General features: G+C 37.9%; 1 long non-coding RNA gene across 3 annotated transcripts in view; it reads right to left on the bottom strand.

The window, feature by feature from the left end:
- The window catches only part of LOC103215287 (uncharacterized), a 53,094-nt gene extending 34,179 nt beyond the window's left edge, over positions 1-18,915 (bottom strand). For 2 of the 3 annotated variants that reach the window (XR_012093635.1, XR_005235887.2), the window contains exon 1: positions 18,815-18,915. This is a non-coding gene — a long non-coding RNA (uncharacterized lncRNA). The remainder of the gene's footprint in view (positions 1-18,814) is intronic. The other variant, XR_012093636.1, reaches the window with a different exon arrangement.
- Between the last annotated feature and the right edge of the window lie 7,418 nt (positions 18,916-26,333).

Below are 26,333 nucleotides of genomic sequence, written 5' to 3'. Positions count from 1 at the left end.
GCGAGAGAATGGGATTGGAGTTAGATTATCTGGGTAGATTCTCATCTTGTCCCTGCCACAAGTAGCCATGTGACTTTGCAGAGTTACAATGTCTCTGACAGTTTTCTATAAAGTAAATATACTAGCATCACCTTCTTAATTTTTTTGCAAGGGTTAATTGAAATAATTAATATAAAAGTGCTATATAAGTAGTAATTATGATCATCTGCATTCATTTGTGATTGACAATTGCCCCAAATATTTCCCTTAATCAAAATGATTTTCATTTTATGTGAAACCAAGTACTTAGGCTGAAAGGATAAAGCACTGAAATCAGAGAGGTGTGGATGTAAATATCATAGAGTGGGGACTGGGAAGTTCCTTAGGCACCTTTTGTATTATGCATATTTACAGGGAGAAAAGCAGCCTTCCACAGACCTCTTAGGTCCTAAAACTGAGTGGGCCCAAGAAGACCCAGATCAAGGAACAAAAGGAGTCCATCCCAGGCACTCAGGTGTCTATTTTCTTGTCCAGTTATCTTCCCATGGGTTCTTTTTTGTACCTGACATTTTCCGTGTCACCAACGTGTTCTCATTAAAACGGAATGCTAGGTTTGCCCACCCTGGAGTGACAGCAGAGAGCCCACATGTTGCCTCAGTGTCTCCTAAGTTTCAGTATTGTTGCAGGAGAGTCGTGTCCAGTTTGAAAGGCAGGAAACACTGTGTCAGAGCACACCCAGGGTTAATTTGAGAGATGTTCCAGGGTGCTTTATTTTTCTTGCCTTTTTGACATAAATGGATTCTTACTACACTATTATGGCGTGCCTTTCAGCCAGAATTTCAGGACAGTAGAAGAAATTACAGTCTCCTCTCCTGCTCTTTCCAATAGCAGTTGACAGGGAAAGGTTTCTATGTGTCCACAACTACAGAGAAGTCATATAGCCACTGTAGAGAGGCCCACCCCTTTTCATGGCTGCATAGTATTTCATCATATATGTGTGTGTGTGTGTGTGTGTGTGTGTGTGTGTATACCATTCACAGATATACCATTCACAGCATCCTGAATGGAACTGGAGACTATTATTCTACTTACTCATAAGTGAGAGCTAAGCTATGTGGATGCAAAGGCATAAGAATGATGCGATAGACTTCAGGTGCTCGTGGGAAAGGGTAGGGGGGGCTGAGGGATATAAGACTACAAATTCAGTGTATATCACTTGGGTGATGGGTGCACCAAAATCTCACAAATCACCACTAGATAACTAACTCACGTAACCAAATACCACCTGTTCCTCCAAAACCTATGGAAATAATTTTTTTAAATAGATAGGCCTGCTTCCAGCCACCATGCATTCTGAAGAGATTGCTCTCTGAAGTTCTGGCCCAGGCCGAGATCTGCTCACTGGGCAGTCCCCCCATAAGAAGGAAGCATTCTGAGTCTCCAAAAATTCGAACCACTTATAGAAGAAGAGCCCTGTGATGTTCTAGGAGTCACATCCGTTTCCCAAACGTACGTTTAAACTACATATGTAAAGCTAAAGAAGAACGTGAAGAATATAGGTAATAAAACTGTGCTGCCTATGGGATTTATAGTAAATAAGCCTATTTTAGCTGCCCTTGCCACAGAAACCAAAAAAAAGTGGGTAATCATGTGGGGTTATGGATACGTTAATTTGGTTTATTATAGTAACCTGTTTACTATTCATAGCTATTTCATGATATTATGTTGCATACCCTGAATATACATAACAAAATTTATTTACAAAAAAGAAGAACTTAAAAGAATGCTTCCAAAATGCACACCCTTCCTTTGCTACGTGAATTGGGGGTGAGTCTGTATAGGGGCTCTAGGCAGTGGGATGTCAGCACTTGTAGTTGCTAATGTTAAAACAACAGTGATACCTGAGCTGAAACTCAATGTTGTAAAGGATTAAAAATATGTGTTATTGCTTCATTATGAAATAGTATTATTTTTGGAGCCTTCATGTAGCCTGTTTTTTAGAGGAAACTCTCCACCTGGGGGATTGCAAAGTCTTAGAAAGGCCCACTGCTTGCGGTTCTTGACTACGTGCATCCAGGGTGCTACAAAGCACCCAACAGGCCTTGGTCATGTCAGCAAAGCTTACAGGTAATGAGGAAGTGTGGTAGAGGTAGGAAGTAGGAAATTATTGCTTGAGAAATAGACCCTTCTTCTCTGAGCCTGTGAGTGCTGGAGGAGGGGGAAAGTAAACCATGAAAAGAACATTGGGGCTAATTGTCACTGAAATCCGAAGAGAATGACAACTTGCCAAGAACTGTATCAGAGGTAGAATCAGCGATAGAACCAGGAGGGGAGGGTGTGAGGACTGGCTGTTAATAACATGTTTCTTTTTATTCCTGCAAAACCAGAATAAAATACTACCTCACCCCTGTTAGAATGGCTCTATTGTCCCAAAGTCAAAAGACAGCAAGTGACGATGTAGAGAAAAGGGAACCTCGCTGGTGGGAAAGTAAACTGAGACCACCATTATGGAGGTTCCTCAAAAACTGAGAATAGCACTACCATATGACCCAGCAGTCCCGGGCCTGGGTCTGCATCCAACAGAGGTGAAATTAGCACCTCAAAGAGAGAGCCGCACTCTCACATTTTCTGCAGCATTCTTCGTAAGAGCCAAAATATGGACACCACCTAAGTGCCTGTCATCAGACGAATGGATAAAGAAAATATGATGCATACTCTATAATACTCTTCAGCCTCATAAAGAAGAAAATCCTGCCGTTTGGAACAGCTTGCATGAACCTGAAGCCCATCATGCTAAGTGGAATAAATCGGATACAGAAAGATCTCCTAGATGGAATCTAAAAACATCAGACTCCAGGAATTTGAGACTAGCCTGGGCAACAGGATGAAAAGCCTTTTCTACAAAATAAAAATTAAAAATTACAAAATTAGCTGGGCATGGGAGCACTTACTTATAGTTCCAGCTACTTGGAAGGCTGAGGTGAAAGGATCACCTGAGCCCAGGGAGGTGAGGGCTACGGTGAGCTGTGATTGTGCCACTGCACTCCTGCCTGGGAGACAGAGTGAGACCTTATCTCGACAGCAACAAAAGTGTTGAGCTCATAGAAACAGAGAATAGAATGCTCATTGCCAGAGGCTGGGGACGTGGGGTAACGGAAAGAATGGGAAAATGTTGGTCAGAGAGTACAAAATGCTTTGGTTATAAGATAAACATGTTCTGGGGATCTCATGTACAGTGCAGGGACTACAGTTAGTAATACTTTATTGTATACACGAAACTGCTAAGAAAGTGGATCTTAACTGTTCTCACCATGCATAAGAAATGGTAACTCTGTGAGGTGGTGGATATGTTAGTTAGCTTTACTGTCATAACAATTTCACAAAGTATATGTATATCAAAACAACGTGTTTTACACCTTAAATATATACACTTTTTGTTTGTCCATTATTTCGTAGTAAAGATGAAAACAGTTTCTTTCTAACTTCGCAGCCTTATCACCTCCTTCTTCACTGTAAAACACGAAGTCAGTTTCTCTGGCTTTAAGTTTTTGTGTTCAGGCACTCACCTTGAATGTTAAGAAATAATCCATTGATTTCTCAGCATACATTTAAACGCATAAGCATATTTGTGAATATATATGTTTGGGAAGTTGAGGATACCACAGCCCAATCACTGAACTAGCTTCTTAGAAGGCAAAAGGATCACATCCTGGTTGCCTTCAAGACACCTAATGAGGGGAGCGGATTCTGATATGTTGACCGTCACTTTCCCCAGAGGGTAGTTAGGTGTGACTTCAGTGGGACTGTGGATGAGTGATTTTCTAATTTTTCCTTGGAAGATAAGAGATGATGCCACATCGAAGGTGATCTGTTGGTCTCAAGAACTTAGAGTGCCTTAGATGGGAAAATGAGTTTAGAGAAAGATAACAGCTCATGCCCACATTTGGTGGCATGAACGAGAAGGAAGCGTATTTGATTCCATCTACCGTTGTAACTTTCCAAGAGTGACAATATTCCACTTATTTTCTCGGTCTTACTAATCCCTACCTTGAGTGAAATTATGTTGACAAAGGAAATAGGTACTTGATTTTCTCCCCTGTTTTTGGTCTAGGTTAGCACAAATACAAATTCCACAAATAAGAGGAGGGGCCCTTATTTGTCCTGGTGTAAAATGGATACATACAGAAAAATATAAATCTCACAGCTTTCATCAAATTGTATTTTGTGGTTGTGCTTTGCTTGATTCTTGCACTTTAAGAAAATGTTACAAATCAATGAAATGTAGAGTTCATAACATTTATCTCAATCTATATTTTTAAAACGTAGGAATGTAGAAACATCGTACGTGAATCGTTTTAACTGTTAAATTGTGTTTTTAGCTCTCCTGGTTCCATTTTTTCTTTCTGTCCCTATGCTTCTCCTTTCCTTCCCGTTTTTATGTCTCTCCTTGCTTCTCTTCCACTCTTTTCTCTTTCTCTGCCCTCCCCTCTCCTCTCTTTCGCTGTCTTCTACTTTCTTTTCCTTTCCAATCATGCCTGAACAGTTCAACCAGAAACCATTCAATAGGGGGGCCGAGCAAGTCCAGTATCCGTTTTATAGGAAAAAAATGCACTAAAAATATTAAGGGTGAATGGACCAGGGTCTGTAATCTCAAGAAGGAAAATGAGTAGATAATTAAGTAGATTGAACCACATAAAGTGGCTTACTACTCTGACCCTAAAAAGAATGAGGATACAAAGGGAAAGATAGACACTAAAAATCATGTAAGCATGGTGAGAGCTGTGGAGGTGCATTTAAGTTCTCATGAAGGCACTGATTGTGGGAACTAAAGTTGCCCAGGGAAGTTGTCAGGGAAGGCTCCTCCAAGGACCTGTGTTTTAAACTAACAGATGAGGTGTGCCTGTCAGCTGGTCAGATGATGGCTGAGTTACATTGCAGGCAAATGGAATATCAATGCCTAGGCCCTGCGGCTGTGAACATAGTAAACTGTGTGCTTAAAATATGACAAGAAGTATGCTTTACCTGGGGTGGAGTGAGCAGGGAAGAGGGCTGCATGGGGTGAGACCAAAGAGGAATCCCACACCTCCATCTCAGTAATTAAGAGCTTGCACGTTGAGAAAATTGGATTGTATTTTTAAAAATGTTTAGAAAGACTTTTATTCTGTTTTTTTTTTTTCTAAATTCTTAGTTTATCTGCCATACTTCCAACTTTTATATAGTTGAAATGTTTTCTTTGGTGATCATACCCTTATAATCCCCTCTTTCTCCATAAGAATCATCATGAGTGTTGCCCCCAGCTCCTCTTCTGTACAGTATGCGAAAAAGATGTCAGTTTGTAAATTTTCTTGGCTACAATTTGTATTTCTGTGTCTATGTGCTCAAAACGACATCACCCCAATCAGGTACTACCTGTCTCTCTTACGCCAATGATTTCTGTTCCATAAAGTGTATTTCACCTTCTAGCATCCTATAAAATTTATTTATTTAATATATTCACTGTTTATTTCACCAAATTAAATGTAAAATTGACAAAGACACTTAGTTTTGTCTTCCTTACACACACTAATGTATATCCCTAGAGCATATAATTGTGCCTGGCTTATAGTAAGTAGGTACTCACTAAATATTGTTGAATGAGCGAATGGATGCCACCTCCGAGATATAGTTTCATTTCAGCCCTCTCTTATGATCTTCAATCCCACATCTCCAACAACTTACTGGACATTACAATTTCAGTGATGAAATTCTAGGTGGCTAATACCCCATCCCTATAAATCGACTTATCTTCCATTGTGCAATATGTCAGTAAACACCATTACCACCTGCCCAGCTGTTCAGTCTGGAAATCTTACAATCTGGACTCCATCTTCTCTCTGGCTGGCACCACGCAGTCACATCCTGTTAGCTTTCTCTCCCCTACATCTCCCACAGCCACAGCCCTGTATTCATTCCAGCCTTCACTGTTCTGGTTGAGGACATCATCATTTCTTGACTGACCACTTTCCATAACCATTTCAGTCATCCTCATGGAGCTGATAGAAAACCCTAATATCATCTGACCTCACTTTCCACCACATCAACAGGTACTTTTTTTTTTTTTTTGAGATAGAGTCTCACTCTGTCACCCAGGCTGGAGTGCAGTGGCATGATCTTGGCTCACTGCAACCTCTGCCTCCTGGGTTCAAGCGATTCTCCTACCTCAGCCTCCCGAGTAGCTGGGATTACAGGTGCGTGCCACCACGCCCGGATAATTTTTTTATTTTATTTTTTGTATTTTTAGTAAAGACGGCATTTCACTGTATCAGCCAGGCTAGTCTGAAACTCCTGATCTCGTGATCCGTCTGCCTCAGCCTCCCAAAGTGTTGGGATTACAGGCATGAGCCACCACACCTGGCCGTCAGTAGGTACTTTTTAAAAGGCAAAGTTGAATAAGTCACTCTGGTTTTTGTGCCCATCCATATGTGTATTGGTTGGAGAAGGCTGCTATCACAAAACACTATAGGCTGGGTGGCTTGAACAACAGATATGTATTTTCTCATAGTTCTTGAAATTGACAGGCCAAGGTCAAGGCATCGGCATGGTTGGGGTCTCTGAGAGCTCCCTTTCTGGCTTGAAAATGGCTGTTTTATTGCTATGTCCTCACATGGCCTTTCCTTGGTAAGTGTAGGGGGAAAAAGAGAGAGAGAAAGAGAGAGAGAGAGAGAGAGCACCCTAAATCTCCGGTGTCATGTCTTCTAAGGACATTAATCTGACAGGATTGGGGCCCACCCCACGACTCCCTTTAAGCTCACTTATTTCTTAGAGGGCCGCATCTCCAAATACAGCCAACTGAGGGCCAGGGCTTCAGCATATAAATTTGATGGGTGGGGGACAAACGCACTCTGTCCACAACAATAACTTTATGAGGGGTTCCCACATGGGTGGCACTGTTGATTTTAGGGAAAGCAGCTTCTACAGGATGGTGGAGGCAAAGTTTAGATTCTATGGAGTTGAGATGTAGTAGGTAAAGGAAAGGTGAATAAATGTAGACAGCATTTCCAGAACTTGACCTCAGAAAGGGAGTCATGACAAAGCATGAGAGACAGCCCATGAGGTGGGTGAGATCCAGATGAGTCTTCCAAGGTTGGGAGAGGGATTTGGATGTTTATTAGGCCATTGGTGCTACTGAGAAAAAAAAGTAAGATGAGTACTGGAAATATTTATTGGAATTGGAAATACGGAGTTTATGCTGCTTCTCAAGAACTCATATTAGAATGATAGACTCAGAAAAGGTTGAAGTAATTTGAAAATTAGGTGATCTGTAAACAGAAAACAAAATAGGGAATGCTCAAGAAATTTGACTTAAAAGAGGTGGCACACATATACTATTGTATCAAGAAGGGGATATTGGTTGAAAGGAATATTGAATGAGTGAGTGTGTGTGCGTGTGTGTTTAAGAAAGACACAAGATTATGGATTAATAGTGAGCCATAGCATAGATACAGAACGTAGGAGGAACTGCTAATGTAAGATTTTATTCATAGTGTGGAAGAAAATCGTGTATTCTAACTAAGGGGAGTGAAACTGCCCTTTGGTATCAGAAATACAAAGAGAGTGAATGCAGCCAAAAATGAAGATATAGAAAGGTAAGTATGTTGGTAGATAGAGAGAGTATACTGATAAGGTAAGCAAAGAAGTTGACTTTGATATTTCAGCTATAGTAGTGGATCAGATCATCAACTGCAAATGAGTAGAGGAGCTCCCAGAGATTTATGAATAGAGAAAAAGTATTTGTCATAGTTGTGGAAAATAAAAGAAGTTGAACCGTAAACATAGTTGACTTGACAAAGATCTAGATGCCTATTAGGGTTCATTATTACATATTTTTAATTAATATTTTGCTAGTGTGACTTCAGGTGAGGTGGTTACTTTCTCTAACCTCCAGTTTCTTCTGTAAAATGAGAGCATTTGGTTAGGCAATGTATAAGGTCCTTGACATTTCTAAAATTATTATCAGGATTTGCCTTCAACTAAAGAGAATTTAAACCTCAAAGTAATCCATCTCAATTCGTCAAATATAAGACATTTTCATTTCATTACAGCTTTGAAGAAAATATTTACCAGGCATGTACCCATTAGACATGGATTAGGGAAGCCACACTTATGGGATAGCTCATCCCCTCTCCCATCCTCTTCTCCCACTCACACTTGCTGACAGAACAGGTGTGCACTGGACAGGACCTGGTAGAGTACAAGATGGTACCTACCCTGTTGAGATGCAAGAACACTTGGCAAGCTTGTAGAGCCCTAGATCATTGCTTTCACCAACTGTCATGAGCACCTGAAGCCAAAATATAAAAATTCAATGTCTGTCCACGTACATAGAAAATCGAGTCCGGATAGGAAATGGAGCTAAATCAATAACTCTATCTAACTTGCATTTGACATTTCCACACTGGCTAGTTATTTATATTTTGATCTTATTACTGAAATTTCCTTATAGCCTACCATGAACTGGTTTTCCTTGTTTCCTCCTCTAGTGTCCTTGCATACTGTTTTACAATGATTTAGTCCTATTTAATTTAGAAAGTTTTGGGAAAGAAATGCCTCTTGCTCTTCAGCCCTCGTTTCAGGGGCTAACTAGTGAATGAAAATAATTTAATCAGCTCGGAGTTCCTTATGAGAAACAGAGATAATCAGTCTTTAAAGGCTAATGCAGTGTGATATTTATAATCCTCATAGCTCTTTAATCACTGCTTGCTGGGACAGTATTTAACGAGACACTTTTTCACAAAACATGGGGGGAGGCATTGAACATGTTGGCAGATGCTTTGTCCTCAGAGGAAGTATCTCCTGATTCAAATAAATGACAATTGTAATCTCCTTAGGAAATGTCTGTCTTTATGATACATTGCTACTAACACATTTATTCTGATGATACATTAATAAAAAGTCAATCTTCTTTCTCTTCTCCTCCTTCTACTCCTTCTCCTTTTCCTTCTCCTTCTCCTTCTCCTTCTCCTTCCTTTGAGACAGGGTCTCCTTCCATCTCCCAGGCTGGAGTGCAGTGGCACAATCTCAGCTCACTGCAACCTCCACCTCCCAGGTTAAAGCCATCCTCTCACCTCAGCCTCCCAAGTAGCTGGGACTACAGGCATGCACCACCACGTCCAGCTAATTTTTGTATTCTTCCATAGAGACAGAGTTTCACCATGTTGGCCAGACTGGTTTCAAACTCCTGACCTCAAGTGATCTGCTCGCCTCGGCCTCCTAAAGTTTGGATATTACAGGCATGAGTTACCGCTCTCGGTCCCATTTCTTCTTCCACTTTCTGTGGGCTGGGGGCGGGCAGCCTTGGCAGCTCAGTCCATTTGTCTGAAGCCTCTGAGTGCTACTCAAAATAGCTGTCCCAGAAGGCAGTATCCTGTGAGAGGAACCACAGAGTGCCTCTCACTAGTTCTGATAGTACAGAGAACTGTTGCTGTAGTATTTAAACAATAATTCACTAACTGTGTTTCCAAGCTCTAAATCTCAGAACAATCTTTGCAGCACTTCAACTCCGATATAGAAAGATTTGCTGCCACTGTGCCAGAGTTCAGCCAGTGCAATTTAGAATCGTTAAAATGTGTGGCCCTGCTAATCAGAGCTTATCATGAAAACACCACTGCAGCCTTCACAACAGACGGGCTATTAGCACCACTATAATTCTCTGAATTCTGTGGTGCCTGGGCATATTTCATCAGGCTGTCCAGTTAATCCTCCCACAAAGAAGTGAGACTGTCAGCCTCACTGGAATCAGCTCTGTTAGAGGCTATAAAACTATATGAAAAAGTAGTTGTAAATGGTTTGAGTGTATAAATTATGAATGCCAGTAATTACATTAGAAATTACAAAAGGAAAGGATCTGGCCCAGTCTCCTTGAGGATGCAGAGCCTTTGCTGGGGATTTTGGAACACCTTTTCAGAATTGGGGTGTTTTGTGAATTTAATATTTATTATTCTGGGAGGGTCATGTAACATACCTTTTATTTATTTGGGGAGAAAGTAATATACGAAGGTAAAATGAATCACACTGAAACCTAGTTGATGGAAACAAATCAGCTTTTAAATAAGATGATAGGTCACAAGGCATCCCATGGTAAATAAGTCAGCAGTGTGTACTGCCTATTGCTTGTTTTCAGTAGTTAGTAGACTTCTTAAAGGACTTTACAAAAATGCTCAAGCCTTTGGTCCTTGAAGAGCCTTCTTTGGCTAAAATCCAAGCATATTTATATAGCCTACTGCTATTAAGATAATTATAACGTAGGTACCAAAATATATCTTCAATTTGAGAATCAAGAGACGTGGATTATAGTGAACATGCTGTTTTTAAATTGCTGAATGACCTTAAACAGCATTTCATAACCTGAAACATTTTACTTCTACAGGAATGGATTAACTGATCTCTAAAATGACAGAAGGACCGCTCACCTAATATCACCTTGCTTTGTTTTTATACCTGTTCTCTTAATATGCCCTTATGGATATACAAACAAAATACAAGATTCTACATTTTTTCAACCTTTTTTACGGTACAATTTATTGCCAGGATGCTTGAATGTGTTTGAGCTTTATATATTTGAAACATCTAACTTTATTAAGGTACAATTTTAAAATTTTATGTATTGTAATATATTTATCTCTGTGCTTCATGATTGTAACACATGCTGTCATGTGGAAATTTAACATATATTTGCTGAAGAGCCACATTAATATTAGTAAACCGTAGTATTATTTCAGTCTTACAATATGCTGAAATTTTCCTGTACCTTATCTTATTATTTTAAAGAACTGTATATAAGAAATAATACTATACTAATTTCACTGACAATAATATAAAAACTTAGAAAAAATATGCATTTGCAAATCTTACAAAGCTAATAAGTAAATAGAAACAAATGTAAGGACTTACCCCAGAATCTGAATGCCACTCACATTTGTTTACTGATACTTAATTCCAGTGTAGGGATCTTATAATCTACGTAGGACTACAGAAGTGAACAAGACATCAATATAATAAAGATTTCCAAATAGGGAGTCCGTTGTGCATATATGAAAATCATTTGAGTTTAATAGCTTAATAAAGTCATATGATAAAATTCACATCTAGGACAAATATTTTGCTAAGACACTGAATTTTAGTCTAGATAATAGGAGCACCTTTGTAAATCCACATTATGCACTGCATAAAATAAAATACAAAATAATAATTATGGTAGTAGATACGGAGTCTAGTTGTAAGTCATTCAAAATGGACTTGCCAAGACCTTCCCAGATAGAACATGAACTGACTCACAAAAAAGTGGTAGTTGAGATCAGCATGTCCTAATGCTCTAGGTTAGAGGGAGCAGAATGTGAGGAACGTGGCAGAGTAGAATGCGGAATAGGGCAATGAGAAGTGTTCAGACAGCAGCTATCAGAAAGAAGGGAGAGAAGAGCGGGAGAGAGGAGCTCTCCCAGGTGCTGATAATAACAGCACCAGGGGGAGAAAGGACCAGTTGTGCCTGTGGGGGCAGATATTTCTACTTCCTTCTTAATCTTTATTTTCTATTAAAAACCCTCCCCTGTGCTGTGGGATGTACTGATACCAAGAGTTTCTCTCTCCACACCCCAGGTTTAGCCGAGGGTTTACCATACCTTGGTTATAGCTCCAGTGGCTTTTTTGGTCCTTTTAAATAGGTAAATAAATAAAATAAATGCAAATAGTGTAATTCAATAGAACTTTGCTACTTAGAATATTCATGTGGAATCCAGCATTGTACAATGGTAAAAGGATTTATATCCTGGAAATTATTTTCAGCTAACTGCAGGATTACGAAGAGTGTAAACCGCCATGAATACTTCAATTTGTCTAAAATGTGAGTCACTAGGAAAGGTAGACTACTTAACTTTTTTCACCTTTAAAAATACATTTAACAATAATGTGTTTACATTTTATAATAGCATGTGTAGGACAGTACTTGAAATAGCATGAAGTTCAGAAACAGCGCAAAAGGGCGTAGATTCAAAAAGACCGCAAAGTTGTCTTCTGCTATTTACTAACTCTGGTTACTGGAAAAGCCTTGCATTTTATTATAATACTTTTAAGTTAAATCTTCTTTCCCACGATACAGAAACAAAACCAAAATAGCATAATAGAGCTAACATGAAGTCTAAATAATATAATATAATTGAAAGGTGTCTCAAACTATAGCATGCAGTTACTATTCTAAAAATCTTAGTAACATTTTTCCTCTCCTGTGTCAATCTCATTTTTGTGAAGTTGCCATGGCTTAACTTTTGGTTGAGAACTAAAATGGTCAATTTCACCTTTACATTAGAGTTTCATTTTTGAAATAATACTTGTAAGTTGATAAAAGATGATAAAACTACAGAAAAAAATAGTCACACTTGAAAATAATGTATAATGTTCAAGCAAATAAGCCAAAAGATCCTTGCCTTAATTCAGGAATTCAGCTAAGAATTATTTGAAATTTAGTCATGAAGTCTTTGCCCATGCCTATGTCCTGAATGGTATTGCCTTGGTTTTCTTCTAGGGGTTTTTTTTGGGGTTTTTTTTTTTTGTGTGTGTTTTTTGTTTTTGGCTAGAGTTACATGTCAACGTCAATATGAGAGTGATATCCTATGAGGACTGCATATCCATTTTATTTATATGGGAATGCTTCAATATTGCTCATGTTGTTTAAGGGAAAGATGTTTTATTTAGACTGCTGGTAGCTGTCACACTATGCAAACTGGAACCGACTATTTCGGTTACATGACAGCTAAAGCATGAAACAAGTCAACAGGTGAAGTTTGAGTTGAGGAGGATGTGACTGTCTTGAGGATTTCTTGGTGCTTTAAAGTTGCTCCTTGTTAAGTCACCTTTGAAGCAGGATCTGTATGCCTTTAGTGTGCTTTAACTAACCTACTAATTTCCTAAGATGGACACTACAACAAGTAATAATTTTCAAAGAAAAAGATTTTCTGGCTGCATGTTTGTCATCCGGCGAGTTAGTCTTGTCTCTACTTTCAAACACGGCATTATCGATCAATTCTTTCATCAGGAAATACCAGAGACCTATAAAATACATAATATTCTGAGATTCATTATTAATGGCTCAGTTTTTCTCCAGAAAGTTGTAGCCTCAAAATCTAATCTGGAGGTCAAGAACACGATACTATAGGAACAAGTCTTGCACATTGAAGAAAGGCCTATTAATATTTGATGTTTTGTCCTAATCTGAGATCCCTATCCTAAGAACACTTTTTTTTTTTTTTTTTTTTGGTTTTATGCTTTTTGGTCCTTGCAAATGACCTCATGCAAGGACCATGTTCTGTCAGAGATTTGCAGCTCATGCTAGTGCAGGAAGTAAAAGGAATTTGGAGTTGGATCTGAATATTAATCCCAGCTCTGTTCACTTACTATGTACAGTCTGGGGTACGTGGCATGATTTTTAAGTGAAAAGAAAGAATAATAATACCCAAATATAACATTAATTGCAATGAAAGTATATCTAAATTGACTATACAAAAAGCATCAAACAAACCATAGAGCATAAGAAAAAGAGTAAAACACATATAAGCCCCCACAATTATTTCTTTTTTGCCTTCTAAACTTTTTGACAATGTCCAAGATGGTCTGCAAGTTACCACTGGGAATTTAAAAATGAAGTCTAGTTTTCTGCTTCGTTGTCTAAGTATACAAATTCATAAATGTGAAAACAATGTTTTAAGCTACGTGAGAAAAATGGCAAATAGTTCATGAAGATTTACTGCAAGGAAAAGTCACAATGAGGAATCGGGGATGAGTTTATCAAGGAGGTGGCATTTGATCCCGGCCATAATGCACTGGTAGGCTGTTGAAAAATAGAATTTCATCTTAAGACTGGCATAATTATGACATTGATTAAATACAGAAAATTAGAATTGGAGAAGTTGTATGGGAACAGAGGGTAATGCATAGATGAGGAATCGAGTGCACGTAAAAAGCAAAAAAAAAAAAAAAAAAAAAAGAGAGAGAGAGAGAGAAAACATAGTGGGGAAAGTAGTCGGAGGTTAGGGAATACAGAATCCTGATCAAAGTGCCACCTTAATCTGCGGAAGGGGAATCTGACTAGCAGAAATCCAGCAGACTTCCCCCGCACAGTTTCAACCCAGGAACCTTGTCTGTGCTATTTCCTCTGTTTTTAGTGTCCTTCTTTTCCATCTATCTACGTCCGCATGTTCCACCCTTAAGCTTTCAAGCCACTTTCTCCATGAAACCTGATTTGATGTCCCCTGTGACAAACCCCCTTCCTCTCAGTCCATATTTTGACATGTGTGTTTACAAATCAGGACATAACCAGGTAGAAAATGAAGTCATATGCCCCAACAAAATCTTTTCTTTCCTTTTTAAATTTTCCATTTTTAATTTTTATTGCTCCCTAATAGGTGCATATATTTAAGGGTTACATGAGATATTTCGATACAGGCTTGCCATGTGTAATATTCACATCAGGGAAAATGGGGTATCCGTCACATCAAGCATTTGTGCACTGTGTCACAAACATCACAACTAAAGGAGGAGGTCACTAACATACTTGTTTAGTTATTTTAAAGTGTACAGTTAAATTATTATTGACTCTGTTGTGCTATCAAATACTGTCTTACTCATTCTTTCTAACTACTTTTTGTACCCATTAATCATCCCCAGTGCCCCCCACCCCTTACCTCCCCAATACCCTTCCCAGCCTCTGGTAACTCTGAAGTTATCATCACAAAAGCCCAGCATAGCAAAGCGACACGCACACAAGATTCTCAGAAAGTATCTGAGACCCCAGTTGTTTACTGAAGAAAGTGTGGATGTCTTCCAAACCTACTTGTCCTTCATGCATGAGCTTAGAGCTTATGCATGCATCTCAGATACTTTATGAATCTAGTATCACCAAACACAGAGAGGTCAATCTTTCCTCATGATCAACTACTCTAAACACCATACTCACTAATTACGAAAGAGATAGATCATAGAATTTCCAGGTTCCTTCCAGTTCTAAAAGTCCACATGTTTTATTATATGCAGGAATATCAGGCAGTTGTCCAATTTGAAAAATAATTGTTTTAATTGCTTTTTGATTTAAGATACTGTCTTTATCATACATGTTTCTTTTTGGTTTAACTGCAGTCATGATTAGTCCTTTACATTTTGTATCAATGCAATAAAATATTTAAGCTTCTAAAATGCCAGTCATCCAAAAACTGTGTGTGCATAATGACAAATTCTTAGCAAAACCTGTATTATAGTGGTTTTCTAAATAATTTATTTCACAATCCTCATATTCCTCATTGACAGTTAAACTCCAGGATTAAGGTGGCCACTCAACCAATGAATAAAAACCCTATCTTGATCTAAGGACAAAGTGAAAGTTAATGGGAAACATAGTTGTTACATTCACTTATGAAAGAATCAGTTTCTAATTAATACTCTAAATAAATTCAGATTTGGCTGTAGATGTCTCATTTATTTTCCATAAGTATTAATTATATGTATTTGCTTTGTGTCTGACTATCTGTTACATTATATGATTTGGCTTGTAGTTTGAAATTAAAGTTTTCATATAAACTTTTTCCATATAAACTTTTGAGTCACCTTCTTGATATCCCCCAGTAAAAACTCTCTGAATCCTGCTTTATTTTTAAATATGTTTTTATGTTATATGTTTCCAGCAGTATGACCAATTCAGTATCTGAACAAGTTCTCACTTTAAAACAAAAGTTTAAAATAAAAAGTAAAAATCTATTAAATGTCTTATTTAACTTAAAGAAAATAGAAAATCCCCGGGGGTGGGGAAAACAAAGCAAAAAAAAATTGAAGAAAAAATTTAGAGCATTAAGAAAAGACTGAAGCTACATCACACCATAGTGTCTGCCAAAGACCAGAGAGCTACAGCTCAGGTGTTCATGGCTCAGCCAGGTAGCTCATCAAGGTGGGAGTCTGACACCAGATCTCCAAAGACAGGACACTAAGAGCCTGCACTCGAATATAGGATGACCTAATCAAAGAACTAAACACACACAGATGCACGCACACACACATGTACAGGCATGTACACACGCACACACACACAGTACAGGCACACATGTACACACAAATGCATACACACACGTGCACACACACAAACTATGCACACACATATGCATACATACGCATGCATGCACAGACACACACAGCACTGTAAGTCCATAGGATATCTGCTCTGTCATTATTGGTGTTGGATAAACAGGAAAAATATCTCCCCTCAGAATTTGTAACTACAGCTGCCCTCCCATGTCCAACTTTGCATTACCTGGATTTCCTGAGAGGGCTCAAGCCCTGATTTATTTTAGAGAGAACTTTGCTTGATAATGGCACAGTAGTTTATCCTAGGACTTTTTTTTTTTTAACACTGTCCTCAAATAATTCCCAAAGATCAAACTTAAAAAATAGTAAAATTGTAAGTATTATTTTTATGATTGTATTATTCTATGTCATAATAATAATAATCCCAAAACCAATAAAATAAGGCATGATGGCAAGAATCAGTCAAGCTATGAATAGCAGGGCAGGCCGGTAATGTGCAAATGTTTGCCTTCTAGGCATGCATTTGAAATAAATATTTTGAAAAGATAGGAATAAAGTTCTTTAAATTAATAATACCATTTTAAAGTAATAAATAAAATTTCTAGAGATAAAAATACAGGGTCAGACGTGGTGACTCATGCCTATAATCCCAGCACCACAGGAGGCTGAGGCAGGCAGATCACTTGAGGTCAGGAGTTCAAAACCAGCCTGGTCAACATGGTGAAACCCCATTTTTACTAAAAACACAAAAATTAGCCTGGTGTGGTGGTGGGCACCTGTAATCTCAGCTACTTGAGAGGCTGAGGCAGGAGAATTGCTTGAACTCAGGAGGCAGAGGTTACAGTGAGCCGAGATCACACCATTGCATTCCAAGCCTAGATGAAGAAGTAAGACTCTGTCTAAAAATAAAAAAAGAAAAAAGAAAAAAATTACAGTAGCTTAGATTAAATTATAGTGACTGGGTTAAACAGTCAATTAGGCACTATTAGAGAGAATGAGTTGAAGAAATTTATCATGAGGTCAATCAAAGCATCAAGATGACAGAATTATGAAACTGGAGAATATAAAACAATATGTTTATGATCTCATGTTAGAAAAATACATTTTTAAGTCAGACATAAAACTTCACAAAATAAGTTCCAACGATGTTAAAATTAAGAACTTCTCTTCATCAAAATCTTCAGTAAAAAAGTAAAAAGTGAAGTCCCATACTGGGGAGAGTTATTTATCAAACATATACTTTACAAAAAGATTTATAATCTGGAATTTTTAAGTCTTAGAAAACAGTAAGAAAATGTCAATAATACGTTTGAAAAAAAAAAAGAATGGAAGACTTGAAGGAAAATCTCATGAAGAGATTTGCAACCTGACTCATTTTTAAGGAACTGCAAATTAAATCTTCAATAAAAGCACTTTTACCAGGACTGAATTTCTAAAAATTCTAAAGACGGACAATTTTAGGTGTTGGCAAGGAAGTAGTGTTCTTGGAACTATTATATATTTCTTGTGGTTAAAAAAAGATAGTCACTTTGGAAAAGCACCCAGAAAAAGAACTGGGATTGTCTATTGTATTAGTCCATTCTCCCACTATTATAAAGAACTACCTGAGACTGGGTAATTTATGAACGAAAGAGGTTTACTTGACTCAGCTCCACCGGCTGTACAGGAAGCAATGCTGGGAGACCTCAGGAAACTTACAATCATGGCCAAAGGTGAAGAGGAAGTGAGCACATCTTACCATGGTGGAACAAGAGAAAGACAAAGAGAGAGAGCAGGGGAAAGAGGCACACATTTATCAAACAACCATATCTTGTGAGACCAGCAAGGAGGATGTCTGTGCCCATGATCCAATCACTTCCAAGCAGGCCCCTCTTCCACTGGGAATTACAATTCAACATGAGATTTGGGTGGGGACACAGAGTCAAACCATATCATCTGTTAAACCTGAACACATGTACATGCTATGACTCATCAAGCTAGCAATAGAGCCTAGAAAGCCATGTGTTCCAGAAAATATGTGCAAACATACCCACAGTTGCAAATGCTTAAAAGCAAAACGGTAGAAAAAATGCAGTTGTTCACCAACAATATAAATGATACATGAAATATAAAATACGTAATTCAATTAAAAAAGTAATTACAAATATTCTATAGGCAATAATATAAGTAAATGACTAGAATGAGAAATGGAGTGAAAAAAAGGCAACTTCTATAAAACATACATAGTATTATTGCATTTATAAAAAGTTAAAAACCTGGAAAAATAAGTTATAGAATTATCATCATTTTCATATCAAAGTGTAGGGGATGAACAAACCATACATTGAGAATAGCAATTTGCTCTGAAAGGCAAAAAGGAGGCTGTCATGTTCTAAAGGTTTGCTCTGTATCTTTAACAGAGGGAAATGCCTTCTAAGAGTCAGTTTCCTACTAGAAAGCAGAGGATGCTTTGAAACTGGAATGATTCAGAGGGCTTGTTTGTGAATAGATTATTCAGAACAGCAAGGGCATAGAAACTAGAAGACGTGGTGCTGACAACTAACCCAGTAGTAGCTAAGCTGTTGCTGTCCCTAGGCTGAAGGGCGAGGAGAGAAAGAATAGAGTCATCACTGGAACCTGGAAGGAAGGAGACAGGTAGTGGAGGCTGCCTTGAGAAGTGCAGTTACTTTCAGTCAAGGGACACAGGCAGCAGAACAGGAAGGAATCAGCAATACAAGCAACCTGCCTTAAGTTCACTTACCCTCTCTTATCTCTTCAAGGCACTGCCAATCCATGGAGCACAACTTGAAGTCCCAGGGGCTGAAGGACCTGTCGATGGATTCCCCAAAGGTCAGTTTCCTGAAGCAGGAAGCAGATGAGCAACAGAGAATAATTTGAGGGGTAAAAGAAAGATGTCTGGCACCATTTTAAATATTCATTTGTATAAATATTCTAAATTAATTTCACTCTTGCAAAGGAAAGGAGAAAGAACAACTGGGTGAGCCTTTGAATATTAAGGAAGTGAAGCAAATGATTAAAGCGTTAGAAGAAATCACAAAGACACGGGGGCAGGAGGAGGTCACAGAGCGAGAAGGATGAATGTGGAAGATGTTTTCTGAGGAGCTCATTACAGTCATTTGACTTCACTTTTCCTCCATCATTTCCATGAAGGGTCCTCACATTTTAAGAACTCTTTATTTCTCTTGTTCAAATTTTCATGTCAAACTATTTTATCTGAACAAGTGTGGTACTGCTAGAAATACACCTCATAGATTTTGACATACTTATCTTTTCAAAATCTGTTGCTCCTTGCAGAACATCAGAAACTAGGTTAATAATATATTTCTCTGTAGAAGCAGCTCATGGTAATTTTACTGTGAATCAGCTGAATCGACCATTTTTATAGAGGTCTTGAAGGTATTCAAATTTTATTCTCTTATGTTCCAGGAGGTATGTATGAAGTTGCAAAGATTACTTTGGTACACTGACATCGGGATTTACAGTATCCACCTGTATTTAAGATGCTCATTGTTATTTTATATTTGATAAAGACAAGAAAAAAAAGAAAGATTATTTCTTCTTCTTCTTTTTTCTTCTTTGAGACAGAGTCTCACTCTGTCACCCAGGCTGGAGTGCAATGGCGTGATCTCAGCTCACTGCAACCTCTGCCTCTTGGGTTCAAGCAATTCTCTCACCTCAGCCTCCCCAGTAGCTGGGACTACAGTACCCACCATCACACCCAGCTAATTTTTGTATTTTTAGTAGAGATGGGGTTTCCTCATGTTGCTCAGGCTGGTCTCGAACCGCTGACCTCAGGTGATCCAGCCCCCTCGGCCCCCCAAAGTGCTGGGATTACAGGTGTGCATTTCTTCATCTAAAAAGAAGATAGACTTTATTTGTTCATTTATGTTCCTAGCGAAATTGAAAACAAGGTATAGAGAGCACCTGTATATCCCCTGCCGCCATTCAGACACAGCCTACCTCATTATCACCATCTCCTCCCAAAGTGGTGCATTTGTTGTGATAGATGAACCTAAATTGATATATCGTTACCACCTAGGGTCCCTAGTTTACATTTGGATTTACACTTGGTGTTGTATGTTCTATGAGAATGGAAAAATGTGTAATGACGTGCATCCACCATTAATTTATATTAGTGTGCTATGGCACAGAAACTATGCGCATGGAGCAGCTTTGCTGCCTTACAAATCCGCTGTTCTGTGCCTGTTTATGCCTCCCTCCTCCCTCACTCCTGGCAACCACCAATGTTTTTACTGTCCCCATCATTTTACCATTTCTAGATTGTCATGTTGTTGGAATCATACAGTGTATAGCTTTCTCAGGTTGTCTTCTTTCACTTAGGAATATGTATTTAAGTTTCTTCCATGTCTTTTCATGGCTCAATAGCTCATTTCTTTTCGGTGCTGGATAATGATCTGTTGTCTACATGTACCATAGTACGTCCATTCACTCCCTGAAGGCATGTTTGTTGCACCACAGTACGTCCATTCGCTCCCTTAAGGCATATTTGTAGCACCACAGTACGTCCATTCGCTCCCTGAAGGCATGTTTGTTGCACCACAGTACGTCCTTTCGCTCCCTGAAGGCATGTTTGTTGCACCACAGTACGTCCATTCACTCCCTGAAGGCATGTTTGTTGCCCCTAGGCTTTGGCAATTATGAACAAAGCTGCAACAAATATCTGTGACCAGGTTTTTATGTGGGCATAAGTTTTCAACTCCTTTGGTTAAATATCAATGAGCACAATTGCTGGGTTGCATGGTGAGAGTATGTTTCCCAGTTTGGAAGACTGTCAAACTTCCAAAGTGGATGAAGCATTTCACATTTTACCAGCAATGCATGAGATTTCTGCTGCCCCACACCCTCACCAGCATTTGGTGCTGTCATTATTCTGGATTTTGGTCATTCTCCTAGGTGTGTGTGATGGCATGTCATTCCTCTTTCAATTTGTATTTCATTGATGACATGTAATGTGGAGCATCTTCTCATATGCTTACTTGTCATCTGCATATCTTCCATGGGAAAGTGTCTATTAAGTTTTTTGGCTGATTTTTAATTGGATTGTTTGTGTTCTTAATGCCAAATTGTTAAAGTTCTTTGTATATTTTGGATAACAGTCCTCTACCAAATGTGTCTCACAAATATTTACTCCTGGTCTGTGGCTTACTTTCTCATTTCTTGACATTGCCTTTCAAAGTACAGAAATTTTAAATTTTAGTATGGTCCAATTTGTGATTGTTCCTTTCATCGGTTGTGTCTGGTGTTGAATCTACAAGGCCATTGCCAAGCCCAAGGTCATCTAGGATTTTCTCCTAGGTTCTATTCTAGGAGTTTTATAGTTTCCCATTTTACATTTAGGTATATGATTCATTGGAGATAATTTTTATGAAGGGTACAATATCTAGGCCTACATTCATTTCTTAAAATGTGGCTGTACAGTTGTTCTAGCACCATTTATTAATAAGGCTGTCTTTTCTGCATTGTACTGCCTTTGCTTCTTTGTCAAATATCACTTGAATATATTTATATGAGTCTATTTCTGGGCTCTGTATTTTATTCCATTGGTCTATTTATCTATTCTTCAGATATATTTGTCTATTCAGTAAAGACAAGAACACCACATAGTCTTGGTGATTGTAGCTTCATGGTAAGTCATGAAGTTGGGTAGTGTTAGCCTCCAACTTTGTTTTTCTCTGGCAATATTGTTGGCTCTTCTGGGCCATTTACCTGTCCATATAAACTTCTGAGTCACCTTCTTGATATCCCCCCAATAAAACCTCTCTGAAACCTGCTTTATTTTTAAATGTCAAATATATTCCAAGTAGCAGATTTATGCACTAAAATGTACTAGATCTTTTATGCTAAATTGTTATATGAATGAGTATAATTGCTTTATTTATACATGCAGAAAACTGAGTGACTTTAAAGATGTTTTGCGGAATGCCAATAGTTGATCTGAATGGTATTTCCCAGAATGAAGCAGTGGACAATAAAATGTGAATTGCCTCTCCCATGCCATTGACTCACCTGGATGTCTGGGAGGGAGTTTGCTTTGTCATTTCAATGGATGCCCGAGGAGCAAGGTCTGGACCTGCTTGTGCTGTATGAGGGTTACCACCATGCCCTCTACTCAGTTCCTTCCCCACAAGTGTAACTTACCCACTTCCTGCAACCCGTCTTACAGGATAGATCACACATACTGAGTAAGTTAAGGATAAAGAAAAGAAGAGAGTAAAGAGGGATGGAAGGAAGAATAAATGAAACAAGAAAAACACAAATGCATTGAAAAAATCATTATTATAAACAATGGGATTCAAACAAACTCCAGTTTACATATCTTGCTTATTCTTGATTGCATTTTTATTTTAGTTGAAGAAACATTTATAAGTGACAATTATCTGTTTTTTTGTGACAGAACTAGTTATGAAGGTAAAAAAGTCTGTAAATTTCTATCATTGGAGACACAGCATTAAAAGAGTCCATTAACAAGGATTTAAAATAAAAGTGACATTTTATAAAGAAAAGAGAAGAGAAATCTAAAGATCTATAATATATATACCAATAAGAAAGAAGCATGATGTTAAATAAAGGGCTGTGCAATTATTTCATTTCATCTCAACTTTTACTCTATATATTTTAAAAGAGGTCTTTTAGAATTATTTGCTGTGTATTTTTATTATAGATCTGTCATGTGCTTTATCCAATGGAAAACATGACTGACACCCACAGCTACTATTAACACTTTTTCAAATTCATAGTTCTACTTGTTTCACTCAAGTCCAGTTATTCTTCAATTCAGGACAATCTACTCTCTTTCTTTTCCCACATTACCCATCCTTTGCCATTTATTGAGCATTTGTAGTGGTCTTGCATTTCTGAAGAGTGCTGAATTATTGACCCCAAGACTTCCTCATAAGCAGCTGATGCTTGCATTTACATGATTTTCCCAGATAGCATCATTGGAAGGCATCTAGGCAATCCAGTTATTATAGTCCTTCCTAAAATGACCATTAAACTATTGACTAAAACATGTAGTTTTCCAGCCATATGACAGGAATGGCAAGTAATTTCACTCATGTGCACGCAATGACAACGATGCCCATACTGCTGCTTGGCTGACCGGGTTAATAAGATGCTTATAGATTTCAGAGAAACTAAGAAAGACATAAAAAAGTACATTTCACACATGACTTAAAATGGCAATGAAAAGCCAGTCTAATTGTAAGAATTGCTAGCCAAATAAGGCTTATTTTCTGGTGGTAATACAGTCAAACTTAAAGAATAATTATCAAACACTTGCATGTGCTTATTATGCCACAGCAACCTCATAAATGCTTTGCCTCTCGGGTCGGCATGTGGCTCAGGTCACAATCATGTCTTAGTGCCTGGCCAGGCTTAGAATGTCCTCAGGATTTCTCAATTTTAAATGAAATGTGGTATTTATGGTTGAATTAGACTTGCTTTAATAAGACTTAATTTTATGTTTCCAGCCTCAGAGGTAGGTAATTACTTTAAGAAGACTTGGCCCAAAGATGACTATACAACCCAAGCAACTGCATCAGGAGTATTGACCCAGCACTCCAGAAAGCATGACGTTTCATTTAGATCAAAATTGTTCTTCTAAATTAAAGTTCGTTTTGGAAGCTATGTTTTCTTTTGCATATAAAAAACAGTATTAGTATAACCTCAGAGCCTAAAATAACATCTAACAGAGTAAACAGTCCCCATATACTGCTGATATGTGAATGAATACATAGATGTGTGTGCAATAAGTCTTCAGCCTTTTCCAACGTAGTTTGTAGACTGACTTAGGTAAAATAAAGTGTTTAAGTTGTGAAATAATATCATATAAGCTACATAGAATCACTTGACAGACAGCCTTGATTATTAGTCTAATTAATTAGTTTGTAAGAAAAAGTAAAGTTTTTTTTTGTCTTTTTTTTTTTTAAAAAAGCCAGTATTAAAGTCACTGCTGCTAGTATGTTGACTTCGTTAACAGAAGAACTTCACAAACAGTTAAACAATACTAATTTCATATCAGATAATTTGAATAGTTTTCCTCGTTTTCATCCAATTCACTGAATAAAATGATTGCTTTGCATTTCTTTCTGTTGAATGTAAAAACATTTTAAATGTTACATAAACCAAGTCTTAAAATTTAGCAACAAAAAACTAAATTATTTTTGCAGTAAACAAAAATGTAAAATTTAGCAGAGTAAGCAAAAATATAAAATGTTCAGTAAACAAAAATATCAAATTCTTCCTAGAATAAGACACTTAGGAAATAGAAATATGTTTGAATTGCTTGGGTGGCATACACAATTCATTCTTTCCTCCAAATAGCTGAAATATATTTACTGAGACTGAAAACTTTGGCATTAAATGTAGCAAAAGAAGGGCATCCTTTATAATACACTTAGAGTTGTTGAGTGAGTGAGTGTGTGGTTGTATGATGGGGGTCTGAACCTTGAGTTTCCGTTGCCTACAAATAATAAACCGTTTCATATATATATATATATATATATATAAATCTACATATATTTCATTATTTATTATTTATTGTGATCCCAATTCAGTCCAAGGTGATAATTGAAATAGTCTCTACTACATTCTAAGCTTCTAGGGCAGCAGCATCTGAAGTAAGCTACTGCCTAACATGAGGTTCTGACACTGAGAGATTTATACTTCTCCATCTATCATTATCAGACCTCTTGAATCACATGATTTAGAATCAGTGAAGTCCTGACTGGGCTGGTTCTGCTCTCGCACTAGGCGGGTGAGACCCCCCTAGACCCACATCCACAGTGCACCTGATGTTCCCCCAGCTGTCTTCACTTCCCCTAGGAGGCCAGCTAGGCACCCCAGAACAGAGCTGCCAAAGGGCACTGGGAATGGCAGAAGGATGTACTTGATGCTGATGAACTGTACTGGTGTCCACCCCCTCCAGTTCATCCTCAGTACCCGCCAGAAGCATGCCCCTAAATTTGCAGTGAAGGTGGAAGCATCTTTCCCCTTCAGAAATTTCATCATGAGGAAGAACAACAAGAGGAAGGCTGGTGCAAAGATGAGTGACCCAGGAGGAGCCTGCTGAGCTATTAGAATTTGAACTGGCATAACCAAATAAGCAAAATTTAAGGCTAATAGGCTAAAGTTGTTACTTAATTGATATCAACAATAATAATATCAAGCATTGACTTCTATTCACTGTTGAAATCTCTTTTTATAGGGGCTTACTGAAATGCAAATTATAATCAGGATTGGCTAGTGATCACAAAATCATATCAAAGAGTGTTAGCAGGATGATCCTATTAGGCAATATCACTAGACTGTAATATATGAACACAACACTCTTTAATACAGGGATTTGTGTACGTGCCACACAAAATGGCTAACACATTTGTCCCAAATAGTGCTAGGGACACGCTCAGCAGGCTTGCTTCTCACTTTCCTTTTGTCAGTTCCTTGCTATATCCTTTACTAATGCATTATTTCAAAATGCAGAGTATATTGCACGTATACATGAGCTTTTCTGCTAAAACATCAAAATCTAGCTTCTTTAGTTTGAATTTAAGTACGTATAAAAAAATACCTGGGGTAAGTCTTAGAGATGCCCAATCTCATTCTTTATATTGGGCATATTTAATTTTATTCAGAGAGAAAATTTAATTTTAGCTATAGTACTATTGCTTTTGCAGCTTCAAGGGCAAGTACAGCACCATCTAAATAAAATAAGAGCCCAGCCCTAAAGAGCATGCACCGTGAATGTCAGATAGATAATAAAATAGTTAAAACTTTGCAACATTCTCAGCTGCGCTAGTTGTGTTGCCTTTTGTTGGCTGCTTATGGAGTTTAGCATTAGAAACTTTAACATAAAAAGTCTACATATATGTAGAGTTATCTTTGGGGTAAGTAAGAAAGTAAAGCTGGAAACCAGAGAGCCCAGGACATTGAATTCCATTTTAAAGTCATGAAAGAGAAACCTTTAAAGGTCGAAAGCAAAATCTCATGGAATCCTTCCATGTCGTTGAACTGTCCTTGTTCAGAATGTACAGCACATCAAATGTTTTTCACTCGAAGGGTATTATATTAAAAATGATGACCATTTTGTTTTTGCTCTTAAAGCATGTGCTTTAGATTACACTTTTATACATATCAAAGTTAGTTTATTTTGTACAAGAAAATATCTTCATTATCACACATGCTGAATTCATATATTAGCTCCAGATTTTCCCCTGAGTGACAAAAATTTAAAAAGAGAA

This window comes from Chlorocebus sabaeus, chromosome 8, assembly GCF_047675955.1.
Source record: "Chlorocebus sabaeus isolate Y175 chromosome 8, mChlSab1.0.hap1, whole genome shotgun sequence".
NCBI classification, from domain to species: domain Eukaryota; kingdom Metazoa; phylum Chordata; class Mammalia; order Primates; family Cercopithecidae; genus Chlorocebus; species Chlorocebus sabaeus.
This window is presented reverse-complemented; position numbering and strand designations above follow the sequence as displayed.